The 14,532-nt window shown below is 41.3% G+C and overlaps 1 protein-coding gene across 4 annotated transcripts in view; it reads left to right on the top strand.

Annotated features, from left to right (window-relative positions):
- The window catches only part of LOC122652760 (DNA repair protein RAD51 homolog 2), a 53,881-nt gene that overhangs the window by 1,722 nt on the left and 37,627 nt on the right, over positions 1-14,532 (top strand). The window lies entirely within an intron of this gene.

Below are 14,532 nucleotides of genomic sequence, written 5' to 3'. Positions count from 1 at the left end.
GATGTCATCTAACCATAGTTGTCAAGGCAATACCTAGGTGGCAAGGCAGTTGTAGATCTCCAAGGCAATCAGTCACCAAGCTTTCTGGCTCCTAGATGGAAAAAAGGGGTGGGGGAGGGGGGAGGGGGGGGGGGGAAGGGTTTGGGTTAAAAATGGGGAAAGAAGGGGAAAATGTGGGGAAAAAGGTTAATAAAAACAAAAGTTGAGATATGGGGTTGCCATGGGGAAATCAAGAAAGTCAATCAAATGATATTGGAATGAAATAGAGTTTGAAAATTAGCGACATTGGGTTATAACCAAGGTTTAATATTTCGCGATATCTCGGTATCTCGGGCCTACTAAGATATCCGAGATACCCGAAATATCGCGAAATATGACCGAAATATTGCATTTTTTCTGCAATATTTCGGGGGTCCATCTCGGAGGGTATTTGGCCATATCTAGGCCTGAAACTTCATGGACAACCTTATTTAAGCTTAATAAACACATTTAAACCATAAAATTTGCAAAAATATGAATTCAAATTGATGTTTTGGGCTTGCACCCTTGATTGACATACGGTCGCCGACCCTCATGTATAAATAGTTAAATACACATAGAGTCATAGATTAGGCAGTTAATAACTTAATATTTAATAATAGTATTTAACTTCATCACATATCAAGTTAAAGCCAATACACATTGATGAGTACCATGATTCTCATAAACTCCATAATATTCAATAACTCAAAACTCAATAGCTCAAATGCTTAAAGCCTTAAAGGTAAATAGGTAATACACTAAGTGTCAAAGTCACAAGACTCGCAAGTCACAACTCACAGGTTCATAGATCAATGAAATCACAACTTAAGTTACAAATTACAAGTGCTAAACTACTAATAGTAGTTGCTGTGCCTCCCTGGATCAATCCCACTCATGCCTCGCTGGAGTCGACATCCATTGCTCTCTGTTTGAAGGACATATGTGGAGCACGGTATAGAATCGGAGAAGAAACGAATGTAGTCATCCACAAGTGTCACGTAAATGGAATCATCAACAGACTGTAGGTAACCTATCCTCGGATATAAGTTAGGGTTACCAATCGATCCAGTTCGTGAAGAAGATGATCCACTGTGATATGATGTTGGCACCGACGCAAGAGGCGATGGCATTGGCTGCATGTTTGGCTGGTGAGGTTGGTAGCTAGGTCTGCTAGGGTATGCAAAGATGTTATCTACAAAAGATGATCCAGTATGTCCCTGGGACTGGGACTGGTAGTCATAGTCCCCTACCCCACTAAACTGCCCATATGATGATGATCCATATCCATATCCACCGTAAGGTTGTGATGCACCATAATCCGATGCCAATGGAGTGGTATGTGCGTCAAAAGATGGGGCATGCCAATGTCCAGTCGGTCCTCCCTCCCTATCACCCATACTCAAACCACCAACAGAGCTAGATAGGTTATCAATGTCCATGTGATCAGGTTGCAACTGTGTTTGTCGACCCCTACGCTTCCTGTTATATGTATGTAGGGGGCCTCTTGAGGGTGGGGTGCGGGGGCACGTGCTCCGTGGTCCGTATCTTGTGTGGCATGATCAAACTGTGTCTCTCCAGTGAATCAGAGTGGCTCTATAGGTGCCGTATCCTGGGCCTCCTGGCCTACCACATAACGCTCTCGCATGCCGTCAAATTCTTCACTAGCATCACCACCACCACCACCAACATCACCACCACCAGCATTACCACCACCAGCATCACCATCACCACCACCAGCATCACCATCATCACCATCATCATCATTTGAGGACTTAGACTAGTCTTCATCATCAACAACATTGCCACCAATGGGCTGGAATGGTATGGGTGAGGCTTCCCTTGCATGTATCTGACCCTCGTCAGCCATATACTCGTCCACATCAGCACCAATCTCAGAAGCTATCATGGGGTCGGGCCTACCTCCCTCCTCATCCAACACTGGCTCACCTCTATCCCTCACCCAATCCACAATAGGGTCCTCATCGTCTGAGTCAACTTGAAAGATGTCAGCTAGATCAATGGTGCCCCTCTGTCCCTCATGTCCTATGCGTATGTGTTGCAGTTTCAGCCTCAAGTTGTAGTGCACATACACCATGTCAGATAAACGTTGAGACCCCAATCTGTTGCGCCTCTTGGAGTGGATGAGTGCAAAGGTACTCCAGTTCCTCTCACAACCAGATGCAGAATATGTTTGGGCAAGGACTTTAATTGCTATTCTTCTTAAGTTTTCAGCCGATTCCCCATACAACACCCACCATTCAGCTGCATTACAAGTTTACAACAAAAAAGACATGTGTCAAATGTTGTTTCAACTTTCAAATTTCAATACATATGCAATTTAAAACTTAAAAGAATTACCAGCATCACCACGTGCTCTGCCTTGTATCGCAGCCTCAGTTCCAAAACTTCCCAATGCATCCCTAAATACCTTGATCTACACCCATGTGGAAAATTAGTAAGTACTTCTTCACTACTTATTTGAAAGCATCAATAAGTTGAGTTTCCAAATGAACTCACCTCATTGTTGTAAATTGCTTGTAGTGCACCATTTGGCTCCAACTTCTTCACTACTTGTTTCACAACATCAATAAGTTGAGTTTCCAACCCAAGCCTATTGTTATATTGATACTTAGGGTTCAAGTAGTATGCTGAAATATGACATATAGAATAGAGGTATTGTCAAATGCATAGGGAATTAGTAAATAATAATACTATGAATTAGTAAACATAAAACAAATTTACTCACCAGCCTTATGCAGTGGATGCATAAGTTGATTCTCCCAGCGAGCATTTATGATATCTAAGAAGCGTTTACTACTGTGAGGAGCCACACTATAGACCCTATCTTTCATCAAGTCTATTGTAGCATATAGGACTGGCATGGTTGGGCCCTTCAGCGCGGAGTCAGCAACATATAGAACTTTAACTACTGGCTCCAAAACTTTCACCACTTTGCTTAGTTTGGTCCAGAAGTCCTCAGATGACATCGTTGCTTGTGCTTCCCTCCCATTTGCAGTCTTGGAACCCTTCCATTCAAACCACTCCTCAGAAGCAAACATGCTTCTCAGCCAGGCCTTCTTTGTCTCAATGCTTTTGAGGGCAATGTAATTGGTGGCAAATCTTGTGATGTCAGGCCTAACCAAGTCACCCCCACATTTTTCCCTCAATAGATTGAGTGCATAGGAGTGGTTGTATACAAAGTTGGTGACTTGTTTTGCACTTTCAACCATAGTCTTCACCAACTTTAACTTTCCCATATCTTTTAGCATTAAGTCAATGCAATGGGCTGCATAAGGAGTCCAGAAGAGCCTGTACTTACTATTGTTCATCATCTTCTCACCGGCCAGCTTGAAGTTACTTCCATTGTCCGTTACAATGTGGACAACATTCTCAATACCCACATCTTTTTCCACTACTTCCTTGAACAATCTGTAAATATATTTTGCATCCTTTATCTCTTTGGATGCATCCACAGATTTGAGGAACACTGTCCTCCCATCACAATAAACCATGAAATTGATGATGGACTTTCTTGTAGGTCCAGTCCATCCATCTGCCATTATAGTCACCCCATATGTCTCCCACATATTCCTCATCTCACTAATGTACTCATCAATCTCACTCTTTTGTTGAGGTAGATAAACATTCATTACCTCATATGGGGTGGGGCCCTTGAATCCTGGGCCAACCTCTACAATGGTATCTATTATGGTATCATAATGGGAGCCTTGTGCAGTATTTGCTGGGATGGTATTGTATAGCATCCACTTAGCTATTGATTCTTTAACCAATCCCTTCATCCCCTTCCATGCTCCTTTGATTCTGGGTTGACTGCTTCCTTTCTTCTTATGCAATTTAGGATCAGATGTTGATGGTGGTACTGGTACTGGTACTGGTAGAGGTGTTGGGGCTGCCCTCACACTTTGTGGTCTTTTAAAAGGATTCAAAGTTCTAGGACCTCCAGAACTGCCAGCTCCTCCACTACCCCCTACTCTTTGTCTCTGCTGATCATCTTGAAAACTTACTCTACTCCTTGAAACAGTCCGCCTAAAATCCCTAGCCTCCTCTGCTGTTTGTATGTCATCAGGTACTGCAATGTCATCATCATCAGAGTGATCATCATCATCATTGTAACGTCTTCCTCCTCCCATCGAACTCTTCACTGTATCCTCAAGTTGTTCTCTTATCCTTTGCTTGTCAGCCTTACTCTTCTTTCTTCCCCTCAAACTATCACCAATCTCCCTGGCTACTTTAGTAGGGACCATATGACAACCTACAACATCTTTAGATCCCCCAGTTAGATGTTGTTTAAGTCTACTGGACCCACCTCCCATAAATTGCATGTGACAATAGTTACATATAGATTTTCTTTTATCCCCATCAATGGGAGTACCATGTAACCATGCAATGTCACCCCTATGCTGGCTGGCTGGTCTCTCTTGTTCCCTCTGTTCTCTTTGTTCCCTCCGCCCCCTTTGTTGACTACTTTCCCCCACCTTTTGTTTGCCCTTCGCACGTTGTCTATCACGATCCGCCATAATGATACTTGTTTACTGCAATGTAAGTAACACAAATAATTAAAAAACTTAATGTAGATGCACTTCAATTGACACTTTTAGATTACTAATACACTTGTATAGTTATTTAATATTTTTCCCCTAACCCTTATATTTTTCACATAATTAAAACCAATTTTTTATATATAATGTTAATATAAGTATTGACCTAACACAACAAAACCAAAAATTAGTAAACATAATATACATGTAATGCATCTCAAAACATATAGAAATAACTTTCATATTTTTTCATTATTTTTTAAACTTAAAACTCATATTTTTCCTTATTTATTTCTGTTTTTTAAAATTTTTTTTTTATATTTTTCTTAATTTTCGAAAATTAAAATAATTATTTAAGAGCAGAAAAATAAATCCGACACTGTGAAACCGTAGATCGGCCATTGGTGTCTAACATATATTTAACTCATTACCATCTAAGTCATATTACCCCTAATTATTTCCTATTTTAGTTGTAGGAAAATGAATTTTTAAAACCAGAAAAAAAAAAAAAAAAAACCATATGGGAAAAAAATTTCTACACCGTGAGGCTGTAGATCGGCCTCCGGTGTATAACATATATTAATATCATCAACATCCAACAACATTTGTACAAAGTATTTTAAAAAAAAATACTTTTAGAGAAATAGAATTTACCTTAAATAATGAAAATAGGCTTGGATGATGAGCTTAGATGACCCTCCGACGTCTTCCCGGCGACAAGGAGCTTCAACAATGCTTGGATGAGGCTTGGAAGGGAGGAAGAAGAGCAAAAATGAGGAAGAAGAGAGAAAAATAGAGTTTCAAGAGCTCTCGGTGAAATATCGACCAAGAGCTGCGAAATATGGTATAAAATGGCCCCTAGTGTCACACTATTTGTCACTTTTTCAATATCTCGCGATATATCGTGAGATCCACGATATTTCGTCGATATCTCACGATATATTGACGAAATATTGTATTTTTTGGTTTCGGATTGGTTTCGTATCTCGGACATGTCGAGATATACGAAATTTGGCGATATATCGCCAAAATTTCGCGAGATTTTATACCATGGTTATAACTCCTTTCGTCTTTGGAATTAAGGAGGTGATAGAAAGGGTTAGTTATTGTCATACATGTGTGAGTTTTCACACATGTGGGTGTGTTGTATTCTTAGCCATTGGATTTTATGTGGATCTAATGGTTAAGGTCCTTCATTAAGTAACCAATGAGAGTATCTCTTAGTAAAGCTTTAAATAGGACCTGCTGGCACGTGTGCTAGGGGCTTTGGGTTTTATCTGTCACTAGGCGGGAGAAAATTATAATTTTCGTTCTTTTCTTATTTTATTTTTTTTATTGAAGACAGAGTCCCTTCCCACCTCCATGTGCTTGTTTCTGTTTGCTCATTGTGGGTTTCTTCTTTTTCGCTTGAGGCTCTCATCACACACCTCAAACTGGTATATGAGCAAAGGTTGGATTCTTGGTAGGAAAACAGATAGCTTATTAGTTTTGGGTAGAAGGTTGAAATATATTTTAGGAGGTGGCGGTGGTAAGCAGTTAAGCACAAAAGGAGGTTTGTGGACACTTGAATTGACTGAGGCATGAACAGCCTGTTGAGTAGGGCTGCAACAGGGTTGGGTTAGGCCGGGCTTTTTAAAACCCTAGCCCAACCCTGAGTCCCCTAAGCTGGGCCCAAGCCTGCCCTGACCCTGACCCTGACTCAGAGCCTAAATACCTTGACCCTAACCCTGACCCTGACAGCCCAAGCCCAGCCCAGCCCAAGCCCGCCCTGATTGGGTCGGGCTTGGCCTAATGGCCCTGCAATAATTAAATTAAAATAACAAGTCTAGAGAAGATGCGAGAGAGGAGGCTTGAACCCAAGACCTTTTGGCAGCAAATGGTTTTTTCAGAACACAAACTCCCAAATGCGCTAAGCACTTGTTTATATTAATAATAGCTTATATTTTTTAATAAATAAAGAAATTTCTTCAGTGCCAAAATCAGGGTCGGGCTGAGCCCAAAGTCTCAACCCTGATCTGACCCGACCTTGACTCAGGGCCAGAAATCTTAGCCCAGGCCTTGTTTGGGCTCAGGCTGACAGGGCCAAACTTGCCGCCCTACTGTTGAGGTTTTGGTGTCTTGACGTCTGGTGACGGATTGCTGTGTGGAGCCTCCGTGGGCCGCAACGCGTTGGACCCGCTTCGGACTATTGTGGGGTATGGAGGGGGTTCGGGGGCGGCAGCCCCTGAGGAAAATTTTTAAGGACTATATGGGTATTTCAGTAAATCTCCTGTATAGGGTTTTGCTATAAACATGTAGCGAGAGTTCGTTCTCTGTAAATCAAAAATCTGAGAGAGGTGTGAGGAACGAGCGACTGTAACCCTATTCTCCAGTGATAGTGAAACAGATCTCATCTCACCGTGGACGTAGGCAATCTTGCCGAACCACGTAAATCCTTGTGTGCATTGTGTGATTGTGTTTGTGTTTTTTCTTTGTTTTTCTGCATCGTGTTAGGGTTCTACACAGCCAGAGGGCCTGTTGGATGAAATCTCATTCCTCCTAAGATGCTCCTTGCAGCGGCTAGTAAATGAAATCCTAGTATTGTCAAGGTCCTTGCAAGTGTTTCTCATTAGGAAATCGTGGTGCTCTTGTTGGGTGGTTGCAAGGTTTATTTGTGCTAATGAGCAGTTCTACTTCATGATTGTTGATATACATTACTGTGTGCCCTTCCTAACAGCTCGAGTTAGATAGAGTTATATGTTCAGTCTGTATACTTTCAGTGTGTTAGAGTGGTTAGGAGTCCTTTTATCAGTCAATTTTGGAGTTTTAGAAGGTCTTTATATACATAATATATCCCCAATCAATTGGATGTGATACGAGTAAAGAATGAATTTTTTTTTTAAGAGTTTTGGTGCTGTTGAGATGGGATTGTTATCTCAGACCTAATTACTTCTCTTCTCTTATGTTCTTTTTCCTCTCTCTCTTCCCTATGACTTTTTCCTTCCCCTCATCTGTGCAATTACTTTTCTTCCCCATCCTTGCAGCTCTATTGCTAGCAGTCTCTTTCCTTTTACCTTAACAGAAAACCCACCATTAACATATCCTCTGATCCATCTGCAGTTCTGCACAACTTGGTATCATAGCCTAACCTGACCATGTATACCTTTATTTTCAAGACTAGAGTTCGCTTTCCCAATGGAAAAGCTACTATTTTATTCATTGATGAAGGACAAAGTGAGAATTTCATTTCACAGTCCGTGGTAGGGATGTTGTCTGAGATGGATGAGATTATCATTGAATTTTCAATGTCTTCCTACTTTGATGGTGCTAAATGTCATGTATTTCCTTCTTCCAAACATGTCATCATAGTTGGTCAGTAATGAATAGAAGAAAGGAAGGAAGGCTGTCCTTGATCGTGAAGGTAACTCATGTACATTAAAGCCCTCCCAGCTACTACACAATGACACTATTGTCCTGAAGAGTGTGATAGCTCTTTAAGGCTGGTTGATGCAACGCCAACAATGCAGCCACAAGAGGAATTGATTGATGGTCCAATTGAAGATGTGGAACCCCAATAACAGATTCCAATTGGAGAGACACCACTTAGCCTTGTTCGTAAGGAGATCGAGACATTGATTTTTCTTCTTCCTCTACAAATATTGGACATTCGGAGGCAAACTGTTGCAGATTTTTATGAAAAGCATTGGATTACCATAAAATCAAAGCAAGTGTTTGACGATGCCGATTGAGTGGGATGATCCTCCTCGTCTATAAAATTTGAGGGCAAACTTTTTCAAACAAGGGGCAAATTGATGCAATTAAGATTGTCCAATTGGACCAATCGAGCCTCGAAAGACTTTATTTTAGCACATTGTTGAGTTCTATGGATCTTGGGCTTCTTATTTTTTGGTTTATCGATGTAATGAGCCTCTTTTATAAGTCCATATTTGGGTTTTAATGTTAGAGTTGTTAGAATATCTTGTATAAGGATAGTTCTGTCATTGTCCTGTTATAAGACATGACCAAGTTGTATTTTTCCTTTTCTTGTTTTATTTCTCTTTACCTCCCTAGGGAGGACTGTGTAATTTGGAAGACTTTACTAATGAAGTAATATGTGTGTTGAGAACTAAACACACATAATCGATTCTCCCATCCTCTTCTCTTCTCTTCTCTTCTCTGCTTCTTCTTCTTCTTGCTGTAAATCTCTTCTCTCTTACTAGATTCGATCTATCTTTAAGTTCCAACTTGGTATCAGAGCAGTTCTTTCACTGGTTTGAGAGTCGACTAAGACTTGGCTGTCCTCTTCACCTCTTCTTGGAACCCTAGAAAGGTAGAGGGTTCCATTGGAGGTTATACTATGTGAAAAATCACACATACTACATTCTTTGGAGCTGTATCCTTCAACTCAACAACAATGGAGAGAGATTCTCGGCTTGGAAAGTGTATTTGAAGCCCTAGAAGCTGGACAGAGCATTACCGCCAGCCTGTAGAGCATTCTGCTCATCTCTCTCTCATCTCTTCACCATTTATGATGAGGACTGAGGCATTTGAATCGCCTGAAGGCCTTCTTTCAGACCCCCAACAGCTTGGTTATTGAAAGGAGCTGATTGAGGAGCTTAGCTCAACTCATTGGTGCTTCCCAGGTATCGACAGATTCTGGTTTCTCTTCTTGTTGAGTTTTTATTGGCTGTAATGGAAGAGATGGTCCCTATTAATTGCTGAATCAACTATTTGAATGTCTTTGGCTATTGTGGAATGGGACAAAAGTTCTTTTTTGAGTGTTAGTTATACTTTTTCATCAAGGATGTGCTCTCGGGTTAGTTGGTAGCTGGGCTGCTACTTCTTGTTTCCTGTTGTTGGCAGCCAACACATTGGATGGTTATGAGATGCACTCAAGGTGTTTGATTTAAGTTCTCCTTCAGTTTTTACCTGCTCGGGGAGTGTATTGTTCCCTTTGTTTGCTGTTTTTCTTGCTTGTGTGTGGGTAGAGGTTACTCCCCAGTTGTGCAAGACACCGATCTGTTTTGTTGAGCATTTTTGTACCATGTCTACTATGTCTGGGGCTGATTCTGAGGTCAGTGGACCACTTCCGGCTAGTGGCCTCCCCACTATGGCTTCCTTGACAATCCCAATACTCAAATATCTGTTGTGAAATTGGACAATACCAATTACTTAAATTGGTCTCGTTCTGTGAAGTTGTACCTACGCAGTAGGGAAAAGTTGGGTTACATTACTGGGTCTATCACGGCTCCTGCTACAACTGCTCTAGACTATCTCAAGTGGGAGACTGAGAACTTCACTGTTATGACTTAGCTGATTTTCTCCATGAAGTTTGAGATAGGTAGGAGGTTTATAAGTAAGGAGACTGCCAAAGATATCTGGGACAGTGTCTCCAAGGTTTTTGATAGAGTTGGTGATGCAACAAAGTGTATCAAATCCTCTAAAAAATCATCCATATGAAACAGGGTGATAGGAGTATATCTGACTACTACAACACTGTAATCAGCTTGTGGGAGAAATATGATCACTATAACAACCTCCAGCTGTCTAATTTTGATGATGAAGCAAAGGTCTACAGAAGCCACGAAAAGGAAAGGATCCTTATTTTGCTTAGTGGTCTTAACCCAGAATATGAGCCTTTTCGCTTGCAAATCTTAGGGAGATCTCCCTTTCCATCTCTGGATGAAGTGTGCAGCTACTTGTAAATTGAGGAAACCAGGAGAACAACTATAGATATTGCACCATCAATAGAGAGATCTGCTCTTGTTTCTAGTTTCCATAGAGACTGGAAAAGTGAGGGAAAAGGTCAAGGGCCAACTCGTGGAGATCACCGTGAGAGGTTTAAATGTGATCACTGTGGAAAGCTTGGACACACCAAGGACAGGTGTTGGGATCTTCATGGGCTGCTCCCTAGTATGCGTGGTGGTTCATCTAGTGCCCGTGGAGGCAAGCGAGGGGGAGCTAGGGTTCACTCTGTGACATCTGAGTCTGAGACATTTGGACCCCAGCCTGCTCCTGACTCCATCTCACTGATGTCTTATCTTGGAGGGTCAGCTTCTTCTGCCTCAGCTCTGCAGGTCTCATCTGCTCCTTCTACTGCACCCACCTGGACTGTTGACTCTGGAGCCTCTGATCACATGACTGGTATGTCATAGTATTATGATTCCTACTCCATTGCTCTGGCCAGGACAAGGTAAGGGTTGCTGATGGTTCCCTTTCTTCTGTCTCTGGTAAGGGTAATGTGAGAGTTACTCCTTCTATTTCCCTCGAGTCTGTCCTTCATGTTCCGGATTTTGCTACTAACCTATTATTAGTGAGTCACCTAACCAAATCCTTAAATTGTTGTGGCACCTTCTTTCCTTCCTATTGTCTTTTTCAGGATTTGGAGACAAAGAGGGTTATTGGCAGTGGGACTGAAAAAGGAGGACTCTACCTTCTTGAACCACGGTTACCTGATCAATCTACTGCTGCAGCTTATATTTGTGGTCGGAGTGACCATAGTATTTTGGAGTCTGTAATGCTTTGGCATCAACGTTTGGGTCATCCCTCTTTTATTGTTATGAGGAGGCAGTTACCCCACTTGTTTACTTCTTTTCCTTCTTCGTATGTTTTTAGTGTGAATCTTGTATTTTTGCTAAACATTGTCGCACATCTTATCCTTATCGTGGTAATAGATCTACTGCACCTTTTTCTCTTGTTCATACTGATGTTTGGGGACCTTCTCCTACTACTTCTTTATCTGCATTTCGTTACTTTGTTTCGTTTGTGGATGACTATTCTAGGTCTACTTAAACTGTTTTGTTGAAACAAAAGAGTGATGTTTGTGATGGTTTTAAGGATTTCTATCAACTTATCCATACTCAGTTTGATACTCGAATCCAAAGTGTTAGGTCTGATAAGGGGAGTGAGTACATGTATGGGGGGCTCCAATAGTTCTTTACTGATAATGGCATCGTCCATCAACTGGCTTGTGTTGACACCCCCCAGCAAAATGGGGTGGCTGAGCGAAAAAACCGCCATTTGCTGGAAATCACCAGGGGTCTTCTCTTTGGTATGCATGTGCCTAAGACCTTCTGGTCTGATGCACTTCTTACCGCTACCTTTCGTATTAACCGGATGCCAACTCCACTTCTTGGCTCCAAATCCCCCTGGTTCTTCTTTCTCCTCAATTCTCAGTTTTCTCCTTGCCTCCAAAAGTCTTTGGTTGTGTTTGTTAGGTTCATGTCAACAAATCAGCCCGCACCAAGCTTGATCCCAAAGCTCTCAAGTGCATCTTCTTGGGCTACTCTGATTCAACCAAAGGGTGTAAGTGCTACCATCCTCCTTCTCGAAGGTGATTTCTCTCCAAAGATGTCACCTTTTTTGAGTCTGTTCAGGGAGAGAGTACTAGCAGTGAACATGATGCTGATGTCATTCCTTTTCTATCTCCTTTGCCTTCCTCCACTTCCCCATTCCTATTTGATATTGGAAAGTACAAAGAAGTGGATGTTGTTGATGATGCTGATGCTGATGGTGTTGTTGATATTGATGCTAGTAGTGGTGGTGATGCTAGCAGAAAAAAAGAATACAAGGGAATAAGATTCAAAGATGTTGTATTCACAAAAGGTGAATGCTTGTTGAAGGGAAAAGGAAAGCAACCATGGTATAAGCAACCCTGCCAAAACCCCTCTTTGGATCCATATCCTCAGTCTCATCCTCCTCAGTCAGGTAATACTTCTCCTTCTGAATTAGATCTTCCCATTGCTATGAGAAAGGGGAAGAGAGCCTGTACTAACCCCATAGCCCAATTTGTTTCCTATGACTCTATTTCTCCTACAAGTATTGCCTTTTCCATTGCCCTTGAGTCTTCTTTCATTCCCAAAAATGTCACAGAGGCCTTATCCGATCCAAAATGGATGCAAGCAATGTCTGAGGAAATGGTGGCTCTGGAGAAGAACAATAATTGGACACTAGTTGATCTTCCCAGGGGGAGAACTCCAGTTGGATGCAGATGGGTTTGTACAATCAAGTATAGATCTGATGGTACAGTGGAAAGATACAAAGCTAGGCTGGTTGCAAAAAGATATAGTCAGGTGTATGGCATTGACTACCAGGAGACTTTTGCCTCTGTAGCCAAGCATAACTCAATCAGGGTTCTTCTTTCAGTGGCAGCCAATAAAGATTGGCCAATGTACCAATTAGATGTGAAGAATGCATTTCTTCATGGAGATTTAACAGAAGAAGTATACATGCAGCCCCCACCAGGTTTTAAGTATCCCTCAGCTGAAGGGAAAGTATGTCTCTTGAAGAAAGCTCTCTATGGCCTCAAGCAGTCTCCTAAGGTCTGGTTTGAGAGATTTAGACAAGCCATCCTGAAGAATGGGTATTATCAGAGTCAAGCTGACCACACTTTGTTTATCAGGAGAGGTAATGGTACAGTTACAGCTCTCATTGTCTATGTTGATAACATTGTGGTAATTGGGAATGATGTTGCTGAGATAAACAGATTGAAGTCTTATCTGGCTAAACAATTTGAGATCAAAGACCTTCGACTCTTGAAATACTTCTTGGGTATTGAAGTATCTAGATCAAGGAAAGGAATCAACATCTGCCAAAGGAAATTTATCTTGGATCTTCTGAAAGTGATATGCATGATGGGGTGCAAACCAACAACTTCTCCCATTGATCCGAATCATAAGCTTGGTGATGAATGTGGTTCTTCTCTTATAGATGCAAGCAAGTACCAACGATTAGTTGGGAAACTAATCCATCTCTCCTTGACTCGACCAGACATCTCTTATGCAGTTGGAGTGGTGAATCAGTTCATGCATGCTCCCAGGAGTGGACATCTGGACGCGGTGTGTCACATCATTAGATACTTGAAATCCTGTCCAGGAAAAGGTCTTCTATTTGCTAGGTATGACCATTTGCAAATTGAAGGCTACACAGATGCTGATTGGGCTGGTTCAGTCTCTGACAGGAGATCTACTTCTGGGTACTGTACCTTAGTGGGTGGCAATCTAGTTACCTGGAGGAGCAAGAAACAACCAGTTGTAGCTAGATCCAGTGCAGAGGCTGAGTTTAGGGCCATGGCTCATGGAGTATGTGAGCTTATATGGCTGAAGAGACTTCTTCAAGACTTGAGTTTTGAAACTGAAGGGCCAATGAGACTTTATTCTGACAACAAAGTTGCTATAAGCATTGCCCATAATCCGGTTCAACATGATCGAACCAAGCATATTGAGGTTGATCGTCACTTCATTAAAGAGAAGCTGGATTCTGGGTGCATTTGTACTCCCTTTGTGAAGACAGGTGATCAAGCAGCAGATATCTTCACCAAGGGTCTCACTCCTAGTCTATTTAGTACCTTATTGTGCAAGCTGGGAATGTATGACATTTATTCTCCAGCTTTAGGGGGAGTATTAGAGTTGTTAGAATATCTTGTATAAGGGTAGTTCTGTCATTGTCTTGTTATAAGACATGGCCAAGTTGTATTTTTCCTTTTCTTGTTTTATTTTTCTTTGCCTCCCTAGGGAGGACTGTGTAATTTGGAAGACTTTATTAATGAAGTAATATGTGTGTTGAGAACAACTCAACACACATAATCGATTCTCCCATCCTCTTCTCTTCTCTCCTTCTTCTTCTTCTTCTTGCTGTAAATCTCTTCTCTCTTACTAGATTCGATCTATCTTTAAGTTCCAACTTTTAATTCTGTACACAAGATTAAGTATATAGATAAAATTGTGTGGGTCCCATGTGCTGTTAAGTAAGGGTAGTTTAGTCTAGAAAGGCTCCTTTTTAGTTAAGTATTTGGGTTAAATTAGGATACTTAATAGTTAAATAGGGTTCTGTTTTTCAATCTAGTTACTTTATTCAATGTGTTAGAGTGATTAAGAGTTCTTTTATAAGTCAATTTAGGAATTTTGGGTCTTTTTATATATGCTATAAACTATTATCAATTGGAGATGATTTGAGTAAAGAATATGAGTTCTTT

Source organism: Telopea speciosissima, chromosome 2 (assembly GCF_018873765.1).
Source record: "Telopea speciosissima isolate NSW1024214 ecotype Mountain lineage chromosome 2, Tspe_v1, whole genome shotgun sequence".
Classification (NCBI taxonomy): Eukaryota; Viridiplantae; Streptophyta; class Magnoliopsida; order Proteales; family Proteaceae; genus Telopea; species Telopea speciosissima.
This window is presented reverse-complemented; position numbering and strand designations above follow the sequence as displayed.